We start from the raw sequence: 6906 nt of genomic DNA, 5'->3' as shown, positions 1-6906 counted from the left end.
CCTATTTCCACGTTGTTTGCGAAGCCTAGTGATCGACCGCAGCATGTTCTTATCGTGACCAAACGACCCGATGCCCTCTTATCTCGGTTCGAGTGATAGGTTTCCTTTGTCTGCTCTAGGTCTATTGTGCCAGCAGCGATTACCAGGCCACTGCGCCATGTAACAAGCAATAAAACTCAGTATTATAGCTCTGCGGCACCAGCATTCATCTGCCTTTTGTTTCTGTCTGAAACGTGTGTGTTCGACATTGACACTTATCTTCACCGCAGAACACTGACTCACCTTTGAGAGTCGCGAGACATCTGCCTCGTCAAAGGGCAATTAGCAGCGGTCGCAGGTATAGAGCTTTATTGCATTTTTCTTTTTTTTTTTACATTCAGTACTATGGCCAACGCGTAACTTCAATGCGTCACAAATCCAGCACCAGAGAACACACGCATGAACTCTTCCGTTTGCACACCCCCTCCCCCTGTACTGGGGAGGAGGAGGTATCCGCGTGCTGGATTCGGGCACAGGCGGCACTGACCCTATATGCACGACATAGGTTGCGCCACAAACAGCTGCCATTAACGGCTGACAAGTGTCCCTAATGTGGCGCTTCACCGGGCGTCTGTGATGTGTGACACCTGCGGACGTACCCAGCGACGAGTTTTGAGCTCAAACGCTTCCTCAAGGAGGCAGGGTGCTGTGGAACCGTGCATCTGATTATCGCGAGTGGACATTGGACAACCTTTATACAGCTCACTTAATTTGCAGGCTTCTTTATGAAACTCGCCCACCGTTACTTTTAACTTTGTCTTACATACCCTCTATCCACCCGCCGCAGTGGCTTAGTGGCGTTGGCGTTCGGCAGCTGAGCTTAAGTTCGCTACATCGGATCCTGGCCGCACCGGCCTCACTTCAATGAAGACGAACTGAAAGAACGCACATGTGCTGTGCAAAGTGAGCGCTCGTTAAAGAGCCTTAGATGGCCCAATTATTAATCCTGACCCGTCCGCTGTGGCTGAACCCTCCGGAGCGCAAATGCCATAAAACTGAGCATGAGGGATAGAAGGCTTGCTAATCGCTGTTAGTGAGGCTAGTCTTGCATGAGCGTATAAAGGCGCATATCGCAGCAGCTATGACGGAGGTTGAGCCAAGTATTGTGCATGGCAAGCGAAGTTATGCTTTCTTGGACGTATATCATAAAAAAAGGAATTAAGAGCTCACTTTCACAGGCGTGTGTCACCAGCATCAAATTCTGTAGCACGATATCAGTACAGGAGATGTTTTCTCAGTTCTTTTTTTTTTCTCAGTTTGTTTCAGCTTGGCCAGTGAAAATAGCGGCCTTCATCCGCAGCATGCTGCTCTCATTCTTGAGTGTGTGTGTGCTTCTGAGGGGGCGGGAGGGAGTGGCGCAACAGTTATTATCACTGTTGCAAGGAGATAAGCCTGGTAGCTTATCTTAGGGGCGGTATGCTTTAAGCGGCTACGTGTGCGCCTTGTGTGTTGCCTCAACAAATTGCGTCTCCACTTTTTGTGCGACCAAAGCATGTCGCATGTCTAGGAAAGCACCACTAACAGAGCTGGCCAATCGTGTGTGTCCAATATATATATATATATATATATATATATATATATATATATATATATATATATATAAGCAAACAAGGGAAGGGGAATGAGGGGCTCGTTATAAATATGAAAGAAGCCAACAGCCACAGAAACCAAGGGGCACAGGGGATTTTTTTTTTAATTCATTTATTTATTTTGTGGTGTTTGATCAATTTAGAATATTACTGAACATGTCATCGCTTAAAGCTAATTGATTAGAAAAGCAGAAGAAAAAACAACCACTGCCGCCGGTGGGATCCGAACCCACGACCTCCGAATTACGCGTCCGGTGCTCTACCTCTGAGCTACGGCGACGGCTGTCAAATCTTCTGCTTTCGGGGGTATTTATGTTTACAAGTAACCTAACCTTGAGAGTGTTCATCAGCGCCACCCACGTTCATAAGCGGCGGACGTAGCACGTCCTGAGTTACCGCAGGTGTGACGTAGAACGTCATCGAACGGAGAGGGTGGACGCTGCGTGATAACCCTCTTATGCTTCCTATGGCGTCAAGGCTAAGAGGGTTCTCATATATATATATATATATATATATATATATATATATATTGTAAAGAGGAAGATGATCAGCAGTCGGAGCAGCACAACCGACGAGGGGCGCGAGACGAGAAGACGATCGGTAGTCGGAGCAGCAGAGCCGACGCGCGGCGCGAGACGAGAGCGTGAACTGTTCTGGGACCGGACCTGTCCTTGCCCGCTCTAACCGGCCTTCGCAACTGTCAATAAAAGCCGTTACAATATATATATATATATATATATATATATATATATATATATATAAAGAGAGAGAGCAGACAAACAAAGGGAATCGAGGAGTTCGTTATGACATACATGAAGGAAGCCAAGTCACCGAAACCAAGGAGCATAAGGGATGTCTTTTTTTTAATTTGAGATGTTGATCAATGGGAGATTAATGACGTAATGAAACAGAAGAAAAACAACCACATGCCGCCAGTGGGATCCCAACCCACGACCTCCCAGTTTCGCGTCCGGTACTCTACCAACTAAGCTACAGCGACAGCTGTCCAATCTCCTGCTTTCGTCGATATTTACGTGTAGTGTGACCTAATCTTGAGTGTGTTCACCAGCGCCACCCTCCTCCATAGCGGCAGACGAAGTAAATCCTGTATTACCGCGAGTGCCAGGTTAAACGGTATCCAACGGTGATCGAACATTTTTTTTCGCAATTTCTACTGCAATACGCATCTTCTAAAAGATTTTTCTACGGTTCTTCCGGTGTTTGTTTGACAAGTCCTGGCATTTGATAGTGCCATTTCCATCAGTTAAGACACTCCGTGCTAACTTTACACTAAAAGGGATTTACAGCGCAGACAGACAAACACAGGAAGAAACGAAGTGACAGAATATAAGCGACTGATCCATCAATAAAATTCCAAAGTTGTTAGGCAGTGCTATGTTCTGTCACTTCGTTTCTTCCTGCGTTTGTCTGTCTGCGCTGTAAACCCCTTTCGGTATGCACCAACTAGCCTGGAAAACGTTCTCGCGAACTTTACACATCCCTGTAAAAATCAGCCGCTTTTACTTTGCGGTGGAAAACTAACAAAGTGGCTTCCTTGAGGTCTAAATACACAATTTAGGCGAGAAAATATTTGATTTCGATGGAAATAAAGAAATACCGTCTAAAAGGGTTAAAAGAAAAAGTACTTGAGAATTCTGTTTCACGTTTTATGCAATCATAATTCACTTCTGGATGGAAGAAAATCCTAATCGAGGGAAGAAAGCCTAATCGACTAAGACGAGCTCGTATTCCGTGCGCGACTTTTACAACTCGCGCTAGTGTCAGCTGAACATGACGAACGTATTAACGCGACAGTGTTAACGCTCCCGTTTTGCAGTAAATTCGGCGTCGTCGTGGTCGTCGGCGTTGTCGACGTTGTGAGCTAAAAATCCCCGGAGAAGCAACCTAGGTGGGCAACCTAGGTCACGTGACCCTGTGACGTCATAACAAGCTGCCCGCTAGATTGTGAGAAAAATGACCACCGACGAAGGTGGCAAGTAGATTAATGATTGGTCGTGAGCCGTTGCTCAGGAAGAGGAACCTTCATTCTTCATTCGCCATGACAGGTTTTTGGCGCAAAAAATGCGGCACATAGACAAGACGACAGTACTAACGCAAACTCAATGAATGAATGAATGAATGAATGAATGAATGAATGAATGAATGAATGAATGAATGAATGAATGAATGAATGAATGAATGAATGAATGAATGAATGAATGATCAGTTAATGCAAAGTCGAGGATGAGCAATATTCTCTGCTCTTCATTAAAGAGTCTCTCTCTCTCTTAAGTGTACCCTCCAATTTTTTACGCCAATACTGATCAATCCCTCGTATATGTCGGCAACCAAGGCTTCCAGAACTGGAGAAAACAATGCTCAGGTTGCAGTAACGTACAGGTCGCTGAACGAAAGCCCTGAGCCGACAACATGATTAAAAAGAGCAGCACAGCCTGTTCCATATCGGTCATGCAGCGGTGCCGTGAGGAACGTCACAGGAGACAGCGCTCTATTTGCGTCCAGTGCAAGGGGGAACTTAAACACGCGATATGCAGGAGAGCGCGGGAGAAAACATGATATGAAACCGAACTTCTTTTCGTTTTATTAACGTTTCGCAGATCACCTAAGCGTCCACACCATCGCCGATGTTGTACATTAACTGTAGCTCTTGACTGAGCTAGACTGTAAAATCTCCAGCAAAAAAAAAAAAATCTTTCATTTCTCTGATAATTTTTAGAACTTCTTGAAATTTCGTACAGGTTCACTTCAAGCCCAATTTTAGGCAGAATATTTTCTGAAAAGGGACCAATTCGTTTGGAACATGGCTGCATGGCCTGCAGAATGTTGTGGTGCTTTGTATTGGTAGTGCCCATGCAGTTTCGTTCTATGCAGTCAACGATCTGCTTTTTTTTTTCTTGACAGCTTCGTCTTCTGAGGCTTTCTTAATCTTCCGAGGCTGTGGTCCCTGTTGTTTTGCAGCGCGAGGTGACGCCTAAAGTCATCAGTGCCGTCCGCTCAAAACGAATTCAGGGGACGCTGCTGCTCCAAGCAAACACGCGGGGCAGGATATCTGGCGCTCTGAAGCCGGCGGCTGCAAGAAAAAATTCGCTTTTCCAACCTTTCAAACAGTGCACAGAAGTTCACGAATGTGTGACATTTGCAGGCAGTTTTATAGAAACCGTCAGTGGGCAAGTGTACCTTTATCGTTGTGAACTTACATGTTTATTGAAATGTAATTTGGTTATTACAGTGCGCTCACCACCCCTGCGTCGGGCAGTTCACCGCCTCGCTTAGGTGCACGATTTGACCTTCTTAACGGGCTTTCCTTCAAGTCAAGAGGCACGCAAGAGCGCATAGTATCTCTGTAGCGCTAAGCAAAACGCAGTGAGTGGTCTGGTTTAATGATAACCCCAGCACTCGTGAGCTTTCTGCCTGCAAAGCGTTTCACTCCTGCTGTTCGTTGGCGTTCACTGGCACCGATAGAGCAGGTGGATTTGTGCGTGCGTGCGTGCGAGTGTGTGTGCGCGCGCGCGTGCGTGTGTGTGCATGTGTGTGTATACGTGTGCGTGCGTGTGCGTGCGTGTGTGTGCGTGTGTGTGTGTGTGTGTGTGTGTGTGTGTGTGTGTGTGTGTGTGTGTGTGTGTGTGTGTGTGTGTGTGTGTGTGTGTGTGTGTGTGTGTGTGTGTGTGTGTGTGTGCGTGCGTGCGTGCGTGCGTGCGTGCGTGCGTGCGTGCGCGCGCGCGTTTGTGAAATAATGAAAGAACGGAGGCGAAGCCACCTTTCGGGGTAGGGCCTTCCTGCGTAGCGTTCACGGAAACGCTATAGCATCATTACTGGACTAACGGCACTAAATGCACAAATCGTTTTTGAGTACTTAGGTCTAGAATGATTCGGATATTTTTACTGTGAGAATTAGATACTTTCGAAAAGCATACCTTATGAACGCTTTTTCTCCAAAACTTCCGAATCCGTATGCTTGAGAAGGTCGTTTTGAGCAATAAATGCTTCAGCAGCAACTAAATCACCATCACTTAAGTGCACGACACGCTCCTTATCTTAGGGAGTCGAATGAACACATTCGCATCCTTACTGCAAAAATCATCCAGTTGAACTACATGCTCTTGTAGACATTATTCTTACTGCAAGACGCTTGAGAACTTTGTTTTGAGCAGTACGTTTCAGCAGTCAGTCAATCGCTCGCGCTTTAAGGCACAATATCGCGTTTTGACATTACGAACAATTTCTTGCACAACCTTGTCGAAACCTTCCGCTCCATTATGAATAAACAGGCATGCACACGCAACTCATTCATTGCATTTTTCTCCGCTTTACTTTCTGACGCCTCCAATGCACCAACAAGCATCGAAGTGACATTCATTTTCCAAGGGCTGTGATGTCACAGGTTTGTGAGCACAGGATAAGAGATGTGGTCGTCTTTGTTTGTTTCCGAATTTATGAAAAGTCCGCTTTGCAAATACAGGCAAAATGGTAATTGTAAATTGTATTCGATTATCGTAGCATCAGGGTAGGAGTCTAGTACTACATTGCAGACGGTAGCTGTCGCAGAGTATATTTAGAATAAGAGAGTAATTACACATTAGCATCTACCCACGCGCAGCCATTAGGCTACAAAAAAGAACTATACAACTTTCACTGAAACTTCATTGTTCAATAAAAATTCGTCCTGGTCCAGTGTCGAGCCCGGCACAACCATATATCCGAGGCAGTCACTCTAACTCTTAAACAGGCTAACGAGAACGGCTAGCAGATGGTAAGGCGAGATCAAATGGATCAACAACTATATGTGGGAGCGGTGTTAGTCTAAAATCCCCCGAGATGAAGTAGATTTGTAGTAACGGAGTAACCAATCATTAGCATCCACCCAAGTACAGTCAGCGGCTACAAATGCGGCTAAAAATGTTTAGAGGGATTTCATTTAACATCATACTAGTATTTTTGGAATGTTTCGTATTCTGTTTGTATGAGAGCTAACAACCGTAATTAATACTACACTATATTTCCTTCCAATCCATTTAGATTTTAGACATATACCTCTGCGCGTTTCTTGCGGGAGGCTCTCCTCACAGTTGAATATCGGGACCTAACTATTTTACTGACTTTGTTCGCAAATTTAAGTACTCACTTAAAGAATAAAAAACATGTAACTCTGAAACGATTCGTCGACAGCGCTCTTAGTGACATCACGAGCCGAGGGATGATTACAAGCGAGGATCACCGTCCGTAAGAAACTGGTGGGACGATCGCTATTTATCCCATA

Source organism: Amblyomma mixtum, chromosome 2 (genome assembly GCF_055824585.1).
Source record: "Amblyomma mixtum isolate Tamu chromosome 2, ASM5582458v1, whole genome shotgun sequence".
Taxonomy (NCBI): Eukaryota; Metazoa; Arthropoda; class Arachnida; order Ixodida; family Ixodidae; genus Amblyomma; species Amblyomma mixtum.
The sequence above is the reverse complement of the archived record's forward strand: the minus strand, read 5'-3'. Positions refer to the sequence as shown.